Raw genomic sequence first — 23,732 nt, 5'->3', positions numbered from 1 at the left:
ACTTCTCCATTTATCCACAGTGTTTGCCAATAAAGACGTATGCAATACTGTTAGAAATCTTAACAGCAAAAGTAAATTTGTTAGAATCGCAACAGGTTTATGAAATGGAAAGGTAAGGGAAAGAATCAGAACATCATCCTTTAAGAAAGGATCACGCTGTAGCAGTTATAAATTGCTACATAATTACAATCAAAACTGTCCATTTCACTGAAAATCAACAGACTAGAAATACAGGCCCAAAGTCTAACAAATGGCAGCCAGCATACAGTTTTTCATTTTCTGCAGTTAAGTTTTTTTAATACAATAAAGACACACCAATTAAAGGACATAATTACATTTACACAACGGTTTCAATTCTACCCATCTTTATCTCTTCAAAGTGGTCTGCAGTTTCCACCAGACTAAAATGGTTAGCTCACATCTAAGAACTTTCCCCTCTTCTAAATGATATAATAAAGCAAAATACAGATTGAAAGCACTAAACTACAAAATCTAGAAGACTGTTGTAATCAAACCATTTCTCACTTTACATTCTTATCGGACTTCCACACATATTTGCTATTTGCAGTTATAAAGAAATACATGCAAACTAAATGTGGTGGAGCTTGAGCCGCACATGAATCAAGGTTTTGGCTTGGCGATTTCAGCCCACTAACAGCAAAGCCAGAAAAAGTACAGTTTTGTACCTACCATAAATGTAGATGTTCGAGGATTCCATTGCTGCAGTCCTGACTATTGCTGCAGTCCTGACTATTGGGTATAGTCCAGTCGGCCCGAATACCAGAGGGTACTAATGCGCATGACCGACGTCATATCCTCAGTCTTTTCTTGCCCCAGATGTCAGAAGACCCTAAAAAGACAAGTCCCAAAAAACCTGCACCAAAAACATGCACAATATAAACAACAATATATACAAAAATATAAGCATGTAAACTCACCTACACAACCACCCCTAAATACAGAGGGGAAGGAGGGAGGAAATTGGACTGCAGCAATGGAATCCTCGAACATCTACATTTATGGTAGGTACAAAACTGTACTATGTTCTTCGCCTTCCATTGCTGCAGTCCTGACTATTGGGTAGAATCCCAAAGCAGAGGTAAGGGAGGCTGGCAAATTATAAAGAAGTAGGAGCTGACAACATGCCTTGCAAAACAGCTGTGGCAAAACCAGCCCTAGACTTAGAGTAGATAGGAAGGTGATAATGCTTAGAGAAAGTATGCACTGAACTCCAAGTAGCTGCTTCCAAAATATCCTTAGTTGCCACCAGCCTTAGAAATGCTGTTGAAGTGGCAGTAGCCCTAGTGGAATGAGGCCTAATCCCAGCTGGAATCTCCTTGCCATGATGGGAATAACAAAATGCAATGCAAAAGCCAATCCACCTAGAAATAGTTTGTTTTGACACAGGCTTGCCCTGTGAACTCAAAGCAAAAGAAACAAACAACTGCTGAGACTGCCTAAAATCCATAGTCCTGCTTAAATAATAACGCAATTGCCTGTGTACATCTAAAGTGTGCAAAATCTTTTCCCCTTTATTTTGAGGATCTGCAAAAAACGTAGGCAAATGAATAGTTTGGTTTAAAGCCACACTAGAAACCACCTTAGGCATAAAAGAAGGATTAGTACGTAATGATACCCTATCCTTATGGAAAATCATAAAGGGCTCTACTGCCATAAGGGCCTGCAACTCAGACACCCTTCTTGCAGAAGTAATAGCCAACAGAAAAGCAGTCTTCCATGACAAGTATTTCAATTCAGCAGTAGCTGCAGGCTCAAAAGGTTGTAGAGTAAGTTTTTCCAACACAAAATTGAGATCCCAAGCAGGAGTAGGAGCTCGGTCTTATATTCTTTGCCCCTCTAAGAAACTGCTTGAACAAAGGATGCGAAAACAAAGGTGGGTCACAATCATAGTGAGCTGAAATTGCTGCAGCATGAATCTTAATGGAAGAGAAGGACAAACCTTTGTCCAATAATTCAGTAAGATATTGAAGAGCCACACTCAAATTAGGCTCAGAAATCTCCAAATTCTTTTCTGTACTCCAAAATAAAAATCTCTTCCAGTTTTCTGCATACACTCTCCTTGTACTGGGTCTTCTAGCTTCCATAATCACATTTAAAACTTGTTGAGGAAGTTGAGACCTGCTGTGTTTCAACACAGAAAATGCCAGGCTGTTAGATGAAGAGATTGAAGCTTGACATTGAGCAGATGACCGTCCTTCTGAGATAACAGATGAGGAATCAGAGGTAAAGGCCATGGAGGCTTCTTTACCAGACTCCGTAGTAGTGGGTACCAGTGTTGCCGAGGCCAATCTGGAGCTATCAAAATCATCCTTGGCCTGTCTTGTCTGACCTTTAACAGTACCTTTGGAAGAAGAGTCAGAGGTGGAAAGGCATACACATGAAGGTTTTTCCAACTGAAAGACAGAGCATCCACTTTCCAAGCTGTGTGATGAAACCCCTTTGTGCAATACTTTGGCAGCTGGTGGTTTAGTGGAGAAGCGAACAGATCTATGTCTGGAGTTCCCCATGACACTGTCAGTTTCTGAAATACATGAAGATCCAGTTTCCACGATCCATGATTTGTCTGCTTAACACATCTGCTAAGGAGTTCTGTGCTCCTGGCAGAAACCTTGCCTGAAGAGTTAGTTGCAGGCTTATCTCCCATAAAATCATTGCTTGCCTGCATAGAGGATAAGAATGTGTTCCCTTGCTTGTTGATGTACCACATGACAGTTGTGTTGTCTGTTAGAATCAACACCTGCCCTGGAAGAAGTAACTCCTTGAAAGCCATTAATGCAAACTGGACTGCTAACATCTCTTTCATGTTGATATGTAGATGCTGTAGTCTGGCAGGCCACTTGTCTTGTATCCACTTTCCATTTAGATGAGCTCCCCAAGCAATGTCCGAGGCATCTGTCGTTAAGATCTGACTTGCCTCTGGCGGGTCACAGAGAGTCCCTTGTTTAGGTGACATTCCTGAGCCCACCACAAGAATTCTTTTGAAGGCAAGGTATTATTTGAATGACAGTGTCCAAATCCTGGCAGTGCTGTGTCCATACATTTTGAGATACCATTGTAGCTTCCTCATATGCAGTTTGGCATTGGGAAGCACCAGAATACAAGATGCCATGAACCCTAATGCTTGAAGGACTGTCCTTGCAGTCAGCACGGACTGATGAGATAGTTGATGGAAGTAAAGTGACAGACTCTTTTGTTTGTCCGGGGTTAAAAAGGCCATCTGGGCTGCTGTATTCAGTCTCACACCCAGAAAGCACATGTCTTGAGAGGGTACTAGACTGGACTTTATTTCGCTCACAGAATACCCTAGGCATCTTAGCACTGCTATAACATATTCCAGATGCTGCAGAAGATCTTCCTTTTCTTGAGCCAGAATCAGGCAGTCGTCCAAGTAAGGATAGATTTGAATTCCTTGAAGCCTGAAGTAAGCTATCACTGGAGCCAGAACCTTTGTGAACACTCTGGGCAGTAGATAAGCCAAAGGGCAATGCAGAGAACTGATAATGAGAATTTCCAGCTCGAAACATACTTCCTGCAACTTAGCCTTATAGGCACATGAAGGTAAGCTTCTTTGAGATCTAAAGTTACCATCCAGTGATCTTTGCCCAGCAGAGGTAAAAGCTGTTGTAACGTCAACATCTTGAACTTGGGAATGTCCAGATAAGTGTTGAGGATAGATAAATCCAAAATTGGTCTCCACGTGTTCCCCTTCTTTGGTACTAGGAACAGGCGAGAATAAAATCCTAGGCCCCTTTCTGATACAGGGACTGGCTGAATGGCCCCTATGTGAAGTAACTGAGAAACTTGCTTGTGAGCCTCTTTTCTTTGTGGAGGAGGAACATCTGGCATGCCTTTGAAAGGGCATTGTATGGAAATAAAATCTGTAACCGTGGTGAATGATATCCAACACCCATTTGTCTTGAGTAATTAAATCCCAATTTTCTTTGAAAAGAGACAGTCTTCCTCCCAAAGGAGCTGCCAAACGTGAATCTGCTGGCAGCTGAAAGACAGGTCATTGGGTCTGTTTAAGGACTGACCCCTGCCCTCACCAGAAGTCTGAGCAGGCGAACTCCTGTTCTAGGCCTAAAGAACCTTGAGCCTAGACTGGGAATCATAGGCAGGATATGTCCACCCCTTAGCAGGCCAATTTCTACTAAACTTTGGTGGCTGCACCTGCAAAAATCTTTAACAGTTTGCATAGACTTAGCTTTGTCCTCCATTTTCTTTAAAACTGCTTCCACAGGCGATCCAAACAACACATCAGACTGTAAAGGAGCATCCAAAATCCTTGTCTTAACATGCTCAGCTAAATTCTGATCCTTCAACCAGGCATGCCTAAGAACAGAACTGGTAGCAGCCACCCTCGAGGAGGCCTGTACAGCATCAAAACCACATTGCAAAGAATGCTTACCCACTTGTTCAGACACATGAACCAAATCCAGCAACTCTTTACACTCAATACCTTCCGCCAAAGCATCCACCTTAGATTTCAATTGTGAAAGGAGATAATTCTGATATTTTAGCATGTGAAACTGACAATTCAAAGCTCTCATGGCTAGAGTGGAAGAAGTATACACTTTCTTTCCCCACCTATCCAAAGCCCTTGCCTCTTTATCAGTGGGAACAGGATTTTTAACCACAGAAGCCTTTACACCCTTAGGCCCTTGAGAAATAGTTTCTGGGTCCCCTAGGACTCTTAAACAAATATTTATGAGCCCTATAATACCTATCAGGCTTAACAGGAGCAGGAGGCAAAGAGTCAGGGTTCAGGGAAGCCTCTGCAAAAACATCTTCCACCACATTCAACACAGGAGGAATAGCTAAAGGCCTATGCTGGGGTAAAACAAGAACTCCCTAAGCCTTTTCCTGGAATCAGAGTAATCCTGGCCTTCCCATTTAAAGTGCTCCCTCATGGAATGCAGAGTCTCTGAAAATGAGAAATCCTCAGGCGGAGAAGCTGTAGGAGTGGAATCATCCACATCAGAATCAGAATAAGTAGGATACTCCTGCATATCTTCCACAGAAGATTCTGAAGCCTCAGAACACTGTTCAAAACTATCAAACTCCGGTTCCACCCTAGGCCTCTTATCAGGCGGGGCATAGAACCCCTAATCATAGTAATTAAATCTTCTGCCATTTTAAGCATATGTTTCTTAGGTACAGAACCCGAAATGCTAGGAGAAGCCCCCACTGAAGCTAAACTAGGCCTACCTCTCAAAGAAGCTTTGGCAACAGAAGGAGAGGCTCTAACTACCTTGGGAAGAGAGGGAAGAACAGTCACCTGAGAAGCCCCCTCAGCCTGGCCTACCTCCTGAGAAGGCACATCCTGTAAGAGTATAGTTTCTGCCTGGGACTCCATGGAAACTCCTGGCAAAACCTCCGACTCCACTGAGCCCTCTAAAGAACCGACGTCCGGGACTGCCGGTTCTTCAACCCTAGGCTTCACTGTTTTGTCCCAAACACTAACCTGGCACAGTCTAACCTCCTCTTAATAGTGCGTTTGTTAAACCTAGCACAAGCCTAAACAAGGTATACACAAGGTATGATAATCCCTATGAGGTATCTGTTTCCCACAAGAAATACAGTTATTCACTTTTTCTGACATCCGGTAAATACTGAGGCAAGAAAAACAAAATGTTCTAGCGGGTACTTAGCCAACTCTGTTTGTCTGAAACTCGGTTTGAAATATTTCAGAACGCCTACCTGCACTCGCTAAAGTGCTTCTGCTACGGACCATCCGCCAAAAGACTGAGGATATGGCGTCGGTCATGCGCATTAGTACCCTGCTCTGGTATTCGGGCCGACTGGACGCGGACTATACCCAATAGTCAGGACTGCAGCAATAGTCAGGACTGCAGCAATGGAAGACGAAGAACATCTGGAAGGCAAAAACATCATCATAACTAAGGGTTTATGATTGCAAACAGACAAGGTTCTGAATCCCATCAGCCCCTAAACTAATCATGCACAGTACTGCTCAAACTGCAAATGTCCAGACTGTAAGAGAAGGTGAGGACTGAAGACAAAGTAGCTGCTTCAAAATTAGACTGATTGCTTTTTCCATCTAAGGAAGGCAGCAATTGCCTGTGTACCTCTAACATAATGGGTCATTACTTGCACTGGTATGGTCTTCCCATAAAAAAGAGCAAGAGAAAAATACAGTGGTCTAACCATTTTGAGAAAATCTGTTTGAAGAAAGGTATTCCCACCCCTACCTTTCACAAATGATACAAGTAACTCACCTATTTTTTTAACCACAGTTTTGCCCGTCCACATAGAATCTGAACTACTTATGCACATCAAGTGTATGCAGAACATTCTTCCCTATGTTCTGGGGTGAAGGACAGAACACTGATGTGAATGGCTTGATTCTATGACTGTTACTGTGGATGGAAAAGAAGGGTTCGCTTGAGTGACCTCGTCTTTGTGGAAGATTCCAAAAGGTTCTTTGAACATGAGGTCCTGAAATCCTTCTGCCTAAAGTGAAAGACAAGAAAGAGAAGATAGTTTTCCATATCAGAAACTTCAAGGATGCAGAAACAGCCAGTTCAAAGAGGGGTAATGTCAAAGTCCCAAACACACTAATAAGGTTCCATACTAAAGGAAGGCCAGTCTTGGAAGGTCTCAGGTGCAGTACCCCTTTTAAAAAAAATGCTTTAAAGGCAATAAGGAATGGGGGATCCCAAGTCAGGATGGCTAAAAGGGCTGAGACTTGTACTTCAGAAAGGCATAAACAACCCTGATATGTAAAGGCATGATGGGTACTCGATGACAGCGGACAATAAGGTCTGTGATGGGTTCTGATCCCTTCTTTGGCAAGAAAGGCAGAATCTCTTCCATTTAGTAAAGTAAGAGTTGCCTGTATTTGGTTTTCTAGCCACCCACTACATACTGATCACATTTCACAGATAACATGTGCCTAAAGGGAAAGACAGCGAAATCATCCAATCTGTCCGAGTCCTCAGGATGGGGTTAAGGACTGACCCTTTGATTTTGGTCAAGAAGTTTATACACTGAGGAAACAGCATGCACAGTCCTTTCCATACTGAAAAGGTTAGAGAAACAATGCTGTCTTAGCTAAAAGGGAGCTATAAATCAGCATTTCTGGCCTGCCATCCATCAATGCTATGAAACAACTCGTTCACCACTTTTGGCATGAAAGAAGGGTTAGTTCTCAAAGATACCCTGTCCTTTTCGAAGACAAGAAAGGGAAGCAAAGCCATTAACGCCTAAATTTCAGAAACCCTTCTGGCAGAGGTCAAGGCTACCAGAAGTATTGTTTTCCATGTGCAAAACATTAGGGAAGCAGAAGCTGCTGGTTCAAAAGGGGCCTGGGTAAGTTTATCCAGCACATAATTGAGATCCCAGGGAGGAGGAAAAGGGTTTCCCGGGAATCTTAAGTGTAGGACAGCCTTTAGAAAAAGCTTAACTTCTAGCCTGGAAGCTAGGGGAGGGTTCAAAGGCAAGCAGGCAGACAAGGCAGAACAATGGACTTTAAAAAAGGAGTAAGAAAGGCCATTGTTGAGCAACTCACACAGGTCAGAAAGCACTAGGGGGATGTCCATGCCAAAGGGAGACACTTCCCTTTTTTGGCACCAAATGGAAAAAAATCTTCCCCACTTGGAAATACAAGATTTTCTAGTAGTGGGTTTCCTGGCTTCCTGCAAAACCCTTAGCATGTCCTTAGAGAATACGTGCCTGAAAGGGAACAAAAGTTGATCAGCCACAAGGTCAGCTGTAGAGTTAACAAATGTGAGTGAATCAATGATCCCTTGTCCTGAGTGAGCAGGTCCAGCCTGTGAGATAACTTGTAGAGATGACCCTTGACTAACTGCAGAAGAGGGGAACCAGTGCCGTCTTGCCAAGAGAGACTCACTAACAAGATTTTTGGTTTGTCCTGTAGAATTTTCAGCAGGAGTTTCTGAATTAAGGGGAAGGGGGGAATGCAGAGAGAACCCTCCCCCTTCAATGACAATGAGAGGGCGTCCACTTTCCACACTTGAGGATTAGGTGCCCTGACACAAAAGTGAGGAAGTTGTCTGTTCATAGGGGAGGCAAATAGGTCCAGATCTGGAGTACCCCACCGGTGAACTAGGTCCAAGAACACATCCTTGTGGAGCATCCACTTGTGAGTTTGTGCCATGGACCTGCTTAATACATCTGCCACTGAGATCTGAGCTGAAGGAAGGTACACAGCATGCAGAATTACCTTGTATAAGGCAGCCAAATCCCAAGCTTTAAATGACTAAACAACAGAGGATATAAAATTTTATACACCCTTGCTTATGCACCAAAGGACCGTGGTATTGTCTGTGAGGATCTTTAGGGGTCCTGGCAAGAATAGAAGGTGAAAGATCTGCAAGGCTAAAAGTAAAACCCTCATTTCCCTGATGTTATGTTCCTCCCTTTCAGAAGGGGACCAAATGCCCTGAACTTTCCTGGAAGCAGAGGTTGCTCCCCACCCAAAGTCTGAGGCATTTGTGAACAGTTGCTGAGTTGGTTGAGGAAAGTACAGTTGTGTACACTTACCATAAACGTAGATGTTCGAGTGTATTCAATGTTGCAGTCATTACATTTGGGTAATCCTGCTGGCAGGTTGCCCTCAGTCGGCCTGAATTCCAAAGTCCTGGGTCCTGCGTCGGCTGCTGTCGCTCCTTCCCTGACGGCAGGTCGTCAGGGGTATAAAAGATGTGGCCGACGCCATTTTCTTTAGTTTTTCTTGCCCCAGATGTCAGGTGACCCCTAAAATGGTAGCCAAAATTTATATTTTATATATATATATATATATATATATATATATATATATATATATATATATAAATACATGCACCAATATAAACTTTACCTTCATCTACAAGCAAATACACCACATAGGTTGTATAAATCAGAGAAGGAAAGATAAGTTCCATCACAAGAAAAGGGGGATGGTGGGTTGTTAACCTGGACTGTAACAGTGAATACACTCGAACATCTACACAACTGTACTATGTTCTTCGTGTTTCACTGTTGCAGTTATTACATTTGGGTAGAGTCCCAAAGCTATGGATGGGAGGCTGGAGCTAAACAACATTAGGAGTGGCTGTGAGGCCCTGCAGGACTGCAGTGGCAAAGCCTGCCCTGGATTTAGAGTAGAGTGGCAGATGATAGTGCTTTGTAAAGGTGTGCATACTGAACTCCAAGTAGCAGCCTCTAAAATGTCCTTGGTTGGTACTCCCCTGAGAAAGGCTGCTGAAGTGGCTGCAGCTTTGGTTGAATGTGGCCTAATGCCCTTAGGCACTGGCTTGCCATGGTGTAAGTAGCAGAAACGAATGCAGTGGCCTATTCACTTTGAAATAGTCTGCTTTGAGATAGCCTTTCCTTGTGATCCTGCAGCATATGCCACTAGTAATTGCTCTGTCTTTCTGAAAACTTTGGTTCTGTCCAAGTAGAATCTGAGCTGTCTGTGTACATCAAAAGAATGCAGAATTTTCTCCCCCTTGTTCTGCGGATTTGGATAAAAAGTTGGCAGAAGAACAGTTTGGTTAAGAGCCACACTGGACACCACCTTAGGCATGAATGCTGGGTTAGTCCTCAGAGAGACCCTGTCTGGATAAAAAATGATAAAAGGTTCCACATCCATGAGTGCCTGTAGCTCTTAAACTCGTCTTTCAGAAGTTACTGCTAGGAGCAGAGCTGTTTTCCAAGATAAGAACTTTATATCAGCAGTAGCAGCTGGCTCAAAAGGGGGCAGGGTGAGTTTTTCCAAGGCACAGTTGAGGTCCCATGCAGGCATTGGTGATCTCCTTGGAGGCCTTAAATTTTTGGCTCCTCTGAGGTACTGTTTTAATAAGGGATGAGAAAAGATTGGTGGCTCTGTATTGTAATGAACCAAAATGGCAGAGGCATGAATTTTAATAGATGAAAAAAGATAGGCCTTTGTCCAGCATCTCAGTTAAGTATTGCAGAATCTGAGGAATATTTGGCACAGCTGTATCAGTTCCTTGTGCCTGGTTCCAAGCACAGAATCTCTTCCATTTTCCAGCATAAGATTTTCTAGTACTAGGCCTTCTGGCCTCCAAAATGACATCCATCACAGCTTTACTGAGAGGTGTGTTTTGTATGACCACATTATCCGCCATGCTGTCAGGTTTAAAGTCCTGATTTGGCTGTGCAGGATCTGACTGTTTTGCTGTGACAGTAGATGAGGTATTTGAGGTAAGGTCCAAGCTGGGCATTGATACAAGTTCTTTCGGATTGGAAAGCATTACTGGCGGAGCCTGTCTGGGGCAATCAGTATCATTTTTGTCTTCTCCTGTCTGACCTTTAGGAGTACCTCGGGGAGGAGAGGCAGTGGGGGAAAGGCATATACTGATAGGTTTTTCCAGCTGAAAGATAGGGCATCCACTTCCCATGCTTGTCTGTGATGAGTCCTTGTGCAGAATCTTTTTAGTTGGTAGTTGTGAAGGGAGGCAAATAGATCTATGTCTGGGCATCCCCATTTCCTTGTTATCATGCTGAAGACTTGTGGATCCAGCTGCCATTCGTGGGGATCCATGAGGTTTCTGCTTAGTTCGTCTGCCAGAGTATTTTTCCTTCCTGGCAGGAGTTGTGCCTGCAGATGTACTTGGTAAGTTAATGCTGTGTCCCACAAAGTCATGGCTAGTCTGCAAAGGGGGTAAGAATGTGTGCCCCCCTGCTTGTTTATATACCACACGACCGTGGTGTTGTCTGCCTTTATCAGTAGTTGTCCCGGATGAAGTAGGTCGTTGAAGGCTGTCAGGGCATTCTGAACAGCTAGCATCTCTTTTTGATTGATATGTAGATACATTTGGGTTGAGGACCATGTACCCTGAATGTATCTTCCTGCCATGTGGGCCCCCAAAGGCATAATCTGTTGCATCCGTTGTCAGTGTCTGTCTGGCTGTGGGTAAACTGAATGACAGTCCCTTGTTGTGGTGAGAGGCTTCTGCCCACCATCGAAACTCCTGTTGTATGCAGGAAATGAGAGTAATCATTGTTTCCAGGCTGTGGCAATGTTGACACCAAACACTTTTTAGGTACCGTTGAAGTTTCCTCATATGCAGTCTTGCATATGGAATTAGTAGGATGCAGGATGCCATGAAGCCCAAAGCCTGCAGAATTTTACTTGCAGATAACTGGGCCTTTGTTGCCATCATTTTGAAATAGGTAGTCAGTTGCCTTTGTTTGTCTGGCGTGAGGTAAGCCATCTGGGCAGTTGTATTTAAGCTTGCACCCAGGAATATTATCTCTTGAGAGGGTACTAGTTTTTATTTCTTTTCGTTGACTGTGTACCCTAGGCATGTTAGAAGTCTTTTCACAAACGCCAGATGCTGTAGAAGAATGTCCTTGTTCTCTGCTTGAATTAGACAGTTGCCCAAGTAAGGATATATCTGTATTCCTCTTTATCTGCAGAATGCAATTACTGGTGCCAGGCACTTGGTAAAGACCCTGGGCGCAGTAGATAAGCCAAAGGGCAGTGCAGAGAATTGGAAATGCATTGAGCCAGCCTTGAATCTGAGGTATCTTCTGCACAATTGTCTGAATGGGACATGCAGGTATGTCTCTTTTAGGTCTAAAGTCACCAGCCAAGAGTTCTTGGCCAGAATGGGCAGACGCTGCTGCAAGGTCATCATCTTGAATTTTGGTATATCCAAGAATGTGTTCAGAATAGATAGGGTCCAGTATTGGTCTCCAGGTCTTGTCCTTTCTGGGTACCAAGAACAGTCTTGAGTAAAATCCTTGTCCCTGCTCTTGCTCTGGTACTTGCTGAATGGCTCCCATGTCCATGAGGGATGCGACATGTTTTTGTGCCTCTGCCCATTGATTTTTTGGCAGATCTGGCCAGCCATTTGCCTTTGGCAGGGTATGGAAATGGAACTTGTACCCTTGTGACATGATATTTAGAACCCACTTGTCCTGGGTTATAATGTGCCAATTTTGAGAAAAAAGTGCTAATTTTCCCCCTAAGGGTGCTGCCAGGAGATAAGTGCTTGGTGCAGGCAGGGGAAAGTCATTGGGACTATTTCCTGTATGGTTGTGATTTGTCTTCTCCAACTCTGGAGGTAGAAGCACTCCATTGCTTTGACCTGAAGGAACCCTGCGTCTGGGATCTGCCTCTGGGGTGTCTGGATCTGCCCCTTTGTGGTCTGTCTGACACAGGAAAGGCCCAATTCTTTGTAGGCCAGTGTCTACTAAACCTAGATGGCTGTACTTGTAAAAAAATCTTTGACAGTTTGCATAGATTTAGCTTTGTCCTCCATTTTCTTTAACACCTCCTCTGCCTTAACACTAAACAAAGTATCATGCTGTAAAGGTGCATCTAATAATTTAACTTTGAGATGATCAGGCAGACTTTGTTCCTTTAACCAAGCATGCCTCCTAATTACAGAACCCGTAACTGCGGCCCTGCAGGAGGCCTCCAAAGAATCAAAACCACATTGCAAAGTATGCTTTTAAGCAATGCCATGGCATGTTGCTGATATTTGAGCATATGAAACTGACAGTTTAAGGCCCTTATAGCCAAGGTAGCAGATGCGTAAACCTTTTTCCCCCCATCTGTCCAGTGCCTTACAACCTCTGTCAGAAGGGGTAGGGTTTTTTGCAGTGGAAGCCTTAACTCCTCTGGGACCCTGTGAAATAGTTTCTGGGTCTGCAGCAAGGTTTTTAAAAAGGAATTTATGAGAGTCAGGAACCCTGTAATATCTGTCAGGCTTAACAGGAGCTGGAGGTAAGGAGTCAGGGGTAAGACTAGACTCCAAAAACACATCATCTACAATATCTAACAAAGGTGGAATGGCTAGTGGCCTGTGCTGAGGTAGTAAAAGGAAATCCCTGAGCCTCTTTTTAGATTCAGAAAAATCTTGGCTCTCCCAGTGGAAATGCTCCCTAATGGTATGCAAGGTTTCCCCAAAAGAATAGTCCTCTGGAGGAGAAGCTGAAGGTATAGATTCTTCAGCATCAGAATCCTCATAGGGGGGAACAGAATATTTCTGATCAGAAGAGGAATCAGAAGCAACAGAAACCCGATCTGAAGATTCATAGTCAGTCTCTTGCCTAGGCCTCTTATCAGGAGGGGGATGGGAACCCCTGATCAAAGTAATTAAGTCTTCGGCCATTTTGAGCATCTGTTTTTTGGGCATAGAGGCCTATCCATGTGGCTCTTGAGTTTATTTGCTTTAGAAGGTGCTTTAGTCTTTGCCTTTGAAGCTGAGGTTGGTTTAATGTAAAGATGTTTAGGTCTGAATACACCCTCAGAAGCCGGTGCCTGCTCAGCAGCTCCAGATCATTCTGAAGGAATAGTATCCGAGGCTCCAATACCTTGAGTATCCAGCAGCATGGCCGACTCCACGTGGGAGTCGGTAGCGGCCTGTGACTCTAAAGTAGCGGGTGTCAGGGGCTGCAAAAACGCCTCACTGAGAACCGGTGAACCGGCGACTGGCTTAGGAGAAGCTTCTTCGTCGGTTTTGGGCCTTGGTTGTCTAGCTCTCTCCTTTTCTTTGCGTTTTTTGTGAACTCTGGTAGTCGGATGGCTATCCGACGACATTTCTGGATAATTAAACCGGCGTCCAAAATAGTTTAAAGCAAAACCATACAGACGCTTAATAGTGCGTTGGTTAAATCTAGTACAAAACCGGCAACCAGCAACATTGTGATCAGGGCCTAGGCAAGGAATACAGCAAGAATGAAAGTCCTTATGAGGTATTTGCTTTGCACAAGAAATACAATTATTTACTTTTTCTGACATCAGTCTGGAGTAAGAAAAAAGTTTCCCCAATGGGGTACTTAGCTTTATTGAAGACTTCGGATCTGAAACTTGAACACGAAAATCTCAGGAGTCGGCCGACCGGCACTTGCAAACTGCTTCTGCTTCGGGCACCGCGCGGCAAGACAGACTGAAGAAAATGACGTCGGCCTCATCTTTTATACCCCTGACAACCTGACGTCAAGGAAGGGGCGATAGCAGCAGACACAGAACCCAGGACTTTGGAATTCAGGCCGACTGAGTGCAACCTGCCAGCAGGATTACCCAAATGTAATGACTGCAACAGTGAAACACGAAGAACATCTTGAAGAGGTAGGCCAGGGTTCTGACTGAGTTGCTGCATCCACCAACCTAACTCTTGTTTTCAGGCAGGGAAGGAGGGGAATCATGACATCTAAGGGATGAGCATGCTGGGACCAAACTGTCTTGAGAAATCACTGTAACTTTCTCATGTGTAGCTTTGCAAAGGGCAGTATGGGAATAGCAGAAGCCATGAACCCCAGCAGTCTCAAAACTTTCTGGCCATGGTAGAAGGAAGAGGCAGAACAGCCTCCATGAATGCCCTGAGACAGGTTGCCTTCTACACAGGGAGAAAAAAAAAAACATCATCAAATCTGAGTGAAAACTGCACCCCAGGAATATAAGATCCAGAGCTGGTGTGAGACATGACTTTCTGAGATTTACTGTGAAACCCAGTGCCTGCAGAAAAGGGATGGCTAGGTTGAAATGTTGAGTTAAGAGGTCTGGGCTGCTTGCCAGAAACAGCAGATCATCTAACCAGGGGTAATCTTGAAGTCCTTTCAGCCTTAAATATGCAATGGCTGGGGTTAGCACTTTGTGAATACCCTTGGAGCAGTTGAAAGACTAAAGGGCAAGGCACTAAACTGAAAGTGCAAAGGACCCACTGAGAAGTGCAAACATTTTCTGAAGAGGTATGCATCCTTGAGATCCAGTGAAGCTAAGAAAGCTTGAGGGGGGACCAGGGGCAGAAGAGTAGGTAGGGACAGCATTCTGAAGAAAGGCACCACCAGGAAGGTGTTCAATAGGGAGCAATCTAAAACAGGCCTCCAAGGGCCATCTTTCCTTGGAGCTAGAAACATCTTGGAATAAAAACCCCTACCCCTTCCCCTTCCCTGCTGGTCTTGAGGGACAGACTGAATGGTGCCTTGTTTGGAAAGTTGATCCAGAACCAAGGGAAACAGATGCAGTTGACTGAAGGGAGGTTGACCTACTCCCTGAAAAGGTGGGAGGGTCTTCCAAGTCAAAAGGTATCCATTTTGAATAATTGAGGAGTCCTGAGTGATCTCTATCCAAGCTGGTAGGGAAAGAGAGAGGAGAAGGGACAGAGGGGTATGACTTTGAAGAGGGTGCAAGGCATCACAGAAGGCTTTGCCTGGGCTGAAAGTGCTGCTGAGGAGGGGCCACAACAGGAGCCTTGGTCTGTGTGTGCCTCCTGGAAGGCTTACGGGGTCTAGTTCCAGAAGGAACAGAAGTGGAGTAATGAGCAGGTTTCCTAACAAAGGAAGTCTTGGCAGGGAAATTTCTATGAAATTTTGGAACTGGTGAAACCAGTAGATGTTTCAAATCCTGTAGTTCCTTACCTTTTTCCTGCAGTGATTTAAACAACTCTACAGCTGCTTTTCCAAACCACGAAAAATTGTCAAGAGGAGCAGCAAGCAATTTTGCCATGATGTCATCAGGAAGTGACTGGAGATGTAGCCAGGAATGTCTTCTTAGAACAGAAGCAGAAGCTGCTGCTCTGGCAGAGGTGTCCACTGCATCATAACTACACTTGATAGAGTGCCTAGCTGCCTGAGAAGAGGATGATAGGAGTGAAAAGGCCTGAGATTTAGCCTCTGAATCTGGAAAACGGGAAATGGCCTGGGTGGCGCCTGAGTAAGCAAAGCCAGCGCATACCTGGATATGTGTCTGGTAATGAACTGCCCTGATAGCCAAGGTGGAAGAGGTATATACCTTCTTGCCCAACCTTTCCAAAATTTTACTTTCCTTATCAGAAGGGAGAAGCTTGGTAGAAGGAGATAACTGTGAGGACTTACCTGAGGTAATGGAAACCACAGCAGGATCAGCTGAGGGGCATTTAAAAATAAATCTGCAATCCTCATGGACCTTATAGAAACAATCAGGTCTCTTTGGGGCAGGAGCTTGGGAGTCGGGGGTCTTAGATGCAGCCTTGAATACATCTAAAAAGGCTGGCAGTACTGGAGAGACTGCTGAAGGTGCACAGGCCTCACCTGTAGAAGCTCATATCATCTCTTCTGTTCTTCTGAGATTTGAGAGGAATTCCACTAAAAAAAATTCCCTTATTTTATTAATAGTTTCCTCAAAGGAAAGCACTTCTATGGGAGAATCCATCCATTAGACTCTTCCACTGGGGAAGCGTATTCCAGAGGAGAAGGAATTTGAGTGGAGTATGCTAAAGAGTCTTCATCAGATGAAGATTCCTCAGAATCTGTGTCATGAATTTGAAGTTCTGCAGGCTGTCCTGAAATAAGGCCTTGGATCCCAGACAGCTGCACTGGAGAAGAGGCAAAGGCCGGCCCCACTATGGGTGAAGGTGAAGCCGCAGGCCTCAAAGTCATCAGGGCCTTAAGGCCCTGAGAAAAAAGTACAGTTTTGTACCTACCATAAATGTAGATGTCCGAACTGGATAGCATCTGCAGTCATAACAAGTGGGTTGTCCTGTCGTCAGGCAGCCCTGCAGTCCAAAGTCGGGTCCGGCTGATGTCGCACTCCACCCGGCGTCATCTCTGTTGGTCTTCGGGTATAAAAGCACCACCCAACGCCATTTTCCTCAGTGTTTCTTGCCCCAGATGCCAGTAGCCCTCTTGCAGGCTAAAATTTGGATAGATGCCAATGTTTCCAAATAGATAGAGGTAAACACAACAATAAGCATATATGTACATATATACAAACAAATACACCATAAAGACTCCCCAACAGCTAGCTATTAGGTAAACACCTAGGAGTACCACAGAGGGAAGGAACAATCCTGACTGCAGATGCTATCCAGTTCGGACATCTACATTTATGGTAGGTACAAAACTGTACTATGTCCTTCATGGATGCATCTGCAGTCATAACAAGTGGGTAGAATACCATAGCCAACTAGGGAGGAGGATAAAAGTAGATTATGGTGTGTTTAGGATCCCTTGCAGTACAGCAGTGGCAAACCCTGCTCGGGATCTGGAATATAGAGGCAAATTATAATGCTTGGCAAATGTATGCACGGAGGGTCAAGTAACGCCCTCAATATGTCTTTTGTTTGCCGTCCAAGTAGCGCCTCAATAATGTCTTTTTGCACACCTCGAAGAAGGCTGTGGTAGTGGCTGTTGCCCTTGTAGAATGAGGTCTTATGTTCTGTGGAATTGGTTTTCCATGGAAGGAGTAACAATATCATGCAATTTCCTATCCATTTGGAGATTGTCTGTTTGGAAATAGCTTTTCCTTCCCTTCCTGTTGCATAGGCTACAAAAAGTTGGTCAGTCTTTCTGCTATTTTTGTTCTGTCCAAGTAGTAGCGTAGCTGTCTATGTACATCCAAGGTATGCAGTATTCTTTCCCTCTGTTTTGTGGGTTGGGAAAGAAGGTAGGTAGGTGGATTGCCTGGTTTAAAGACACTCTGGATACCACCTTGGGCATAAATGTAGGATTAGTCCTCATGGACACTCTATCTTGGTGGAAGATTAGGAAGGGTTGCACTGCCATTAAGGCCTGTAGTTCTGAAACCCTCCTTGCTGAAGTAATTGCTAGTAGGAAAGCAGTTTTCCATGACAGGTGTTGTAGGTCTGCTGTTGCTGCTGGTTCAAAGGGTGATAGTGTCAACTTTTCTAGCACAAAGTTTAAATCCCAAGCTGGTAATGGTGGTTTCCTTGGAGGTTTTACATTCTTGATTCCTCTGAGGAACTGAAAACAGGTGGATCAAAGCTGTATTCTGCTGAAATAGCTGATGCATGTATCTTGATGGAGGAGTAGGACAGGCCTGAATGAAGAAGTTGCCAGATACTCCAGAATGTTAGGCATATCTATGTTTGACACATCTTTTCCTCTTTCCAAATGACAAACCTTTTCCATTTTCCAGCATAGTTCCTTCTTGTTGAAGGTCTCGTGCTTCAAGAATAACGTCTTTAACTCTTTGGGAAAGTTCTGGATTAGCTGCTGCTATGTGATGTTCCATGCAGTCAGTTGCAGCTTTAGGTTTGGATGTATGATGCTGTAGTTGTTCTGAGTTAACATCAAAGGCATCAGGGTATTACATGTTGTTCCGAGACATGCTCTTCAGTAGTGGGTACCAGTGTTGTCTTGGCCAGTTTGGAGCTATCAGGATTATCCTTGCACGTTCTTCCTTGCTTTTTAGTAGTACCTTGTGTATCAAAGGAAGAGGTGGGAATGCATATGCTGTTAGGCCTTTCCAGTTGAAGGAGAGTGAGTCCACTTTCCATGCTAGTGGGTGGAATGTCCTTGTGCAGAATTTTTTGAGCTGGTGATTGAGAGGTGATGCGAATAGGTCTATCTGTGGCATTCCCCATTTCTATGAGATGGACTTGAAGATGTCGGGTGCAGCTTCCATTGGGCATCCGAAGTGGTTCTGCTTAATATGTCTGCTAGAGTATTGTCTTTCCCGGTACAAATATTGCCTGTAACTGAATGTTGTAGCTGAGTGCCAGGGTCCACAGCTCCAAGGTCATTCTGCATAGGGGTATGAATGAGTGCCTCCCTGTTTGTTGATGTACCACATGACTGTGGTGTTGTCTGTCCTTATCATCAACTGGCCCTCTTTGAGAAATGGTTTGAACTTTTGGATTGCCAGTTTTACTGCCAGCATTTCTTTTAGATTGATGTGCAGGTGAAGTTGATCCTGTGTCCACAATCCTTGCACGCATTTGTCCAGCATGTGGGCCCCAGCCTAGGTCTGAAGCGCCTGTTGTGATGGTCTGGCTTGGTTGACATCTGCGAAAGGGTAGGCCTGGGTTTGACTGGCATGCCTGAGCCCACCATAGGAACTCCTGTTTTAAGCATGGAATTAGTGGGATTTCTGTTTCTAGACTGTGTCTGTGTTGGGACCATAAATTCTTTAGGTACCACTGTAGTTTCCTCATATGTAGTCTGGCAAATGGGACCAAGATTATGCATGATGCCATGAAGCCCAAGGCCTGCAGAACTTTTCTTGCTGTTAACTTGTTCAGTTTTGTTAGTGCCAAGAAGTAAAGAGGAAGTTCTTTTGTTTTTCTGTAGTCAGGAATGCCATTTGTTGTACTGTGTCCAATTCAGCCCAAGAATGTCCTTGTTTGGGATGGTATCAGCCTTGACTTTGTAAATTGACTGTGTATCCCAGTCCTTGTAGCAAGTAAATGACCCTTTGTAAATCTGTTGTCAGCTTGCTTTTGTTGTCAGGTATGGGTAAATTTGAATTCCTGTAGTCTGCAATGGCGATTACTGATGCCAGGCATTTTGTGAATACTCTGGGCACAGTAGATAAGCCAAAGGGCAATGCTGAGAATTGATAGTGCTCTGATCCTGCAAGAAATCTGAGGTATCTTCTGCAGATTGAATGGGGACGCAGGTATGCCTCCTTGAGATCTAGAGTTACCAGCCAAGACTCCTTGGCTGTAGGGTCAGCATTTTGAATTTTGGGACAATGATGTATGTATTTAAGGTAATTGGTCTCCAACTTTTTCCTTTCTTGGAACTAGGAATAGTCTGGAATAGAACCCCTTTCCTTGTTCTGCTGTTGGCACTCTTTCCACAGCTCTCATGTTTGCTAACTCCCTTATCTGGCGTGAGCCTCTGTTTTGATTTGGAGGTAGATTTGGCATTCCTCTTTTGACTGGTAAAGTGTGGAAGTGAAACCGGTAACCTTGATCTATGGTTTGTAAAATCCACTTGTCTTTTGTTATGTAGTGCCAGTTTTTGAAAATAAGGTTAACTTTCCGCCTAGAGGAGCTGCTATTTGTTCCCTGGTTTAGGATTAAGTCACTGTGGTTGTGCTGATGTAGTGGCAGTGGCTGTGTCTGTGCCTCTGTTGTTACCTTGCCACTGTCGTCCTCTGTAGGCACCTCCTCTGGATTGGTTTCTGCCTCTGGAGCGATATTCCTGCCCTTTGAAATTTTGTGGGGTCAGGAAAGGACCAATTTTGGCAGGCCAGTTCCTGCTAAACCTTGGGGTTGAACCTGCAAGAAATCTTTAACAGTTTGAACAGATTTTGCCTTTTCTTCCATTTTCTTCATAACCTGCTGGGCAGGTGTACCAAACAAACTTGTCTTGTCCATAGGAGCATCTAGCAACTTAGCTTTAACATGATCCGGTAAAAGCTTCCTTTAGCCATGCATGCCTTCTTATCACTGTGCCTGTCATGGCTGATCTAAATGAAGCCTCCAGTGCATCATAGCCACATTTTAAGGAATGGTTGCTAACCTGTTGTATGTTATTTACCATCTCTAATACATATTTCTTATCAAGAGATTCATCAGTGGTTAGTTTTTAGTTAACTGATCAAGCATAAACTCTTGGTATTGTATCATGTGAAACTGACAGTTTAAAGCTCTAGCTGAGAGAGTAGCTGAAGTGTAGACCTTTTACCCCATCTGTCTAATGACCTTGCTTCCCTTTCAGAAGGAATAGGGTTTTAGCTGTGGTGTGGCTACTGCCTTGGGACCCTGGGATATAGTTTCTGGGTCTGCAAGTGGGGCCTTGTAAAGGTGGTGATGAGTATCTGGCACCCTGTAAAATCTGTCTGGTTTGGCAGGGGCTGGGGTAAAGAATCTGGGCGAGCAAACATCATTGAAAGCATCATCCACCACAGAGAACAGGAGGTATAGCTAAGGGCCTGTGCTGTGGGAGGTGCAGAAAGGTCCTAAGTCTTTTCTGGAGTCTGAAAAATCCTGTTGCTGCCATTGGAATGTTCTATGGCATGCAAGGTTTCCCAAAGGAGAATTCTTCTGGTGGGGCAGCAGCTGGAACGGATTCTTCAGCATCAGAATCTTCAAAATTGGAGAAGGAGCCTCTGGCTGGTCAGTTATGTCTGATTCATCAGCAGAATCATCAGAAGACACTGGCTCAGGGGGCTCTGCCCTAGGTCTCTTCTCTGGGGGCTGAGAGGCCCTGTCTGGGTGAGATTGAGATCCTCTAATTAAAGAAATTAAATCTTCTGCCAAAAGCATTTGAGAACTAGAAGAGGGCCTGGATGTGGGGGTTTAACAGGCACTGTTTTAGTAGTCTTGGCTAGGCCTTAATGGACATGGCTGCTGGAGGCCTAGCAGCACCACGTGCTGGGGTAGAGACATCCAAGGGGATGGTGTCTGATAAGTCAACCACCGTAGTGGGTAAAATTTCAGAGGTCGATTCAAGAGTTGTAGCAGGGGCCTCAGTTGTAAGAATAGGTTCAGCTGTACTTTGATCAGTTTTCTTATCTTTGTTTTGGTAGATTGGGTAGTCGGAGGATCCAAATCAGAACCGAAAACTGTTCTGCAAAACTCCGACGAGCCGCTAAGCCGTCGGTTGAAAGAGGCAGACAGTAAGAGTGGGAATCTTTATGAGGTATTTGTTTCCCACAGGTTAAACAATTGTTAACTTTTCTGACATCGGCTGAGGCAAGAAAGAGTGAAGTAATCTCTGGATCCGACCGACCGGCACTTGCGAACAGCTTCGCTGATGCTTTTATACCCGAAGACCAACAGAGATGACGTCGGGTGGAGTGCGACATCAGCCGAAGCCGGACCCGGACTTTGGAATCCGGCCGACTGCAGGGCTGCCTGACGACAGGACAACCCACTTGTTATGACTGCAGATGCATCCATGAAGGACATCTTCCCAATCTGACATTGAGGTAGAAGGAGAGGGAACATGCCTAGTCTTTTGCTTCTTTTTCACAGGCTTTTCCTGTTGAGGAGAGAAGGTGGACGTAGGGCTAACCTTTGGTAGTTCTTTGAACAAGGAAGCTGGAGCAGTTCCTGAGTCTTCTGCAATCACTGGCTGCGGTCCCCCCAAGTCTTCTGAACTGGATGTCTGCATAGCCTCAGACGTTCTTGGATCCACACTAGTGACAGCTTCCATCACTGTACCCGCCGAGGGAGCGGACCCTACCTCCGATTGTACTGCCGGGTTTTCATCACCCTCAAGGGGTACGTTGGAGGGAGCAGGCACAGCTAAACAGGATTCGGGCCTAGCCTTGCTGACCTTCCTCTTTACAGACTGCTCAGAAGTACTAGTGGAACCCTCCACAGCGTCCTAGCCAGACATTTGAGTCTTTGGTTTTCTAAGTATAAATTCAAAGCCGACAGATGACTGCACAATGTTTTGGGAATGAAGGCATGACAAACAGAATAGGACTGGAGGTCATGAGTAGGCCCTAAGCAAAACAAGCACAGCTTGTGACTATCTTTATGTGGAATTTGCCTTCCACACATACACCTGCCCTTCCTGGATGACATTAACAAAACAAAAAGTAGCAGCAATATATTAAATCCCCTACGGGGTATGTTTCTGAAGCTGTAAGATGAACCAATGGGATCCAACAGCAGACCAAACGTACAAGTCAACCTTTCTGAACAATGGCAAAAAAGTTCTGAAGACAGCAAGTGTGGACGTCCTTTTTATGGCTGATGTTGTCTGTGCCTACATGCAACGTCCCAAGTACAGGCAGTGGCTCTAAGCTTTTGCATACATCCAGGACATCGGGTCATCTTAGCGGAATGCAACCCATATGTAAAGAATACTGCAACACTGAAAAGAAGGGCATTTCTGGTTTCCAAATGGGTTTTAAGGCCCTGACAGCTAGTATTACATACCATCATTATTTTTATGATATGTTTCTCAGTCTCCCTGGATCATACATTACCTGAGTGGGCTCCCCAAATGGTGTCAAATGAGACTGCAGTCATCTTCTGAGTGAGTGGATTTAACTTGAATGGGACCCCCAATTGAGGTTTGCCAACTGTATCAACAAAGTGGGCTCCTTTTTGATAAAAGGACAGGAGCTAGATGGGATACTGTAAGATGTGTGTATGGTGGCACCATCTGTTTCTGTACTGAATGTGAAAATTACTGTGTGGAGTTTGTTTTCTCTAGCTAATAGTTATTTGTTCTTAGTAGCTTCTGACATCTAATGCCACTGACACATGAAAAACTACAATAAGCCTGAAGAAAAACATACAAGATTTTCCCCAGTGAGGTACTTATCAGCCTACCCTACAAGCAAGACCAAACTGACAGACTGGTAACACACAGAGATGCATATTAATATGCTCAAGAACTACAGCATGACAGAATTAAAGATGGCATGGGTGGACATTTGTCTTGCGCAACAGATGTGCTGATATCCATGTGGGACAGCACCTGACCAGCCTAGGAGGGGAAGTATGCAAGTTCTGAAAGCCAATCAGACAATGCTATTAAGTGAAGAATGAAAAGTATGGCTGTGTAAAGGTACTCACCACAGCACTGAATATTTAACAAAATAACTTTTTTCTAGTTTTTCTTTTTCTCCTATGCCTACTGACCATCAACCCTCTCTCAAACAGACTTGAGTACATTTGGCAATTCCTCTCTGTTGGGGAATAACTGCAAAACCAAGGGGGCAACATTTTTTTCAGATGAGGGAAATTATCTGAGCAGTCATGAGGGCTGTTGTGTGTCCATACTATCATCCCAGCTATTAGAATACTTTATGTTGGCCCTACACCTTTCTTCTTGGATGGTGAGATGCACAAACCACATCACTGTGAGGTTCACAATGCCTACTCCATCTGGATGCTCACTACTGTACGCCCACTGTGAAAAGTGCCAGCCACTTGTAGCTTGGTGAGACTAAAGCACACTTACCATAAATGTAGATGTTTGAGTGTATTCATTGTTGCAGTCATCAACTGTGGGTTATCCCTGCTGTGGTAGCCCTTGGCCGGCCCGAATACCAGAGTCAATGTTTTCGGCCGCTGTCG

The 23,732-nt window shown here is 44.5% G+C and overlaps 1 protein-coding gene across 1 annotated transcript in view; it reads right to left on the bottom strand.

The window, feature by feature from the left end:
- The window catches only part of ACVR2B (activin A receptor type 2B), a 715,604-nt gene that overhangs the window by 360,856 nt on the left and 331,016 nt on the right, over positions 1–23,732 (bottom strand). The window lies entirely within an intron of this gene.

This window comes from Protopterus annectens, chromosome 3.part1 (genome assembly GCF_019279795.1).
Source record: "Protopterus annectens isolate FY-2018-M chromosome 3.part1, PAN1.0, whole genome shotgun sequence".
In the NCBI taxonomy this organism is placed as follows: Eukaryota; Metazoa; Chordata; order Ceratodontiformes; family Protopteridae; genus Protopterus; species Protopterus annectens.
This window is presented reverse-complemented; position numbering and strand designations above follow the sequence as displayed.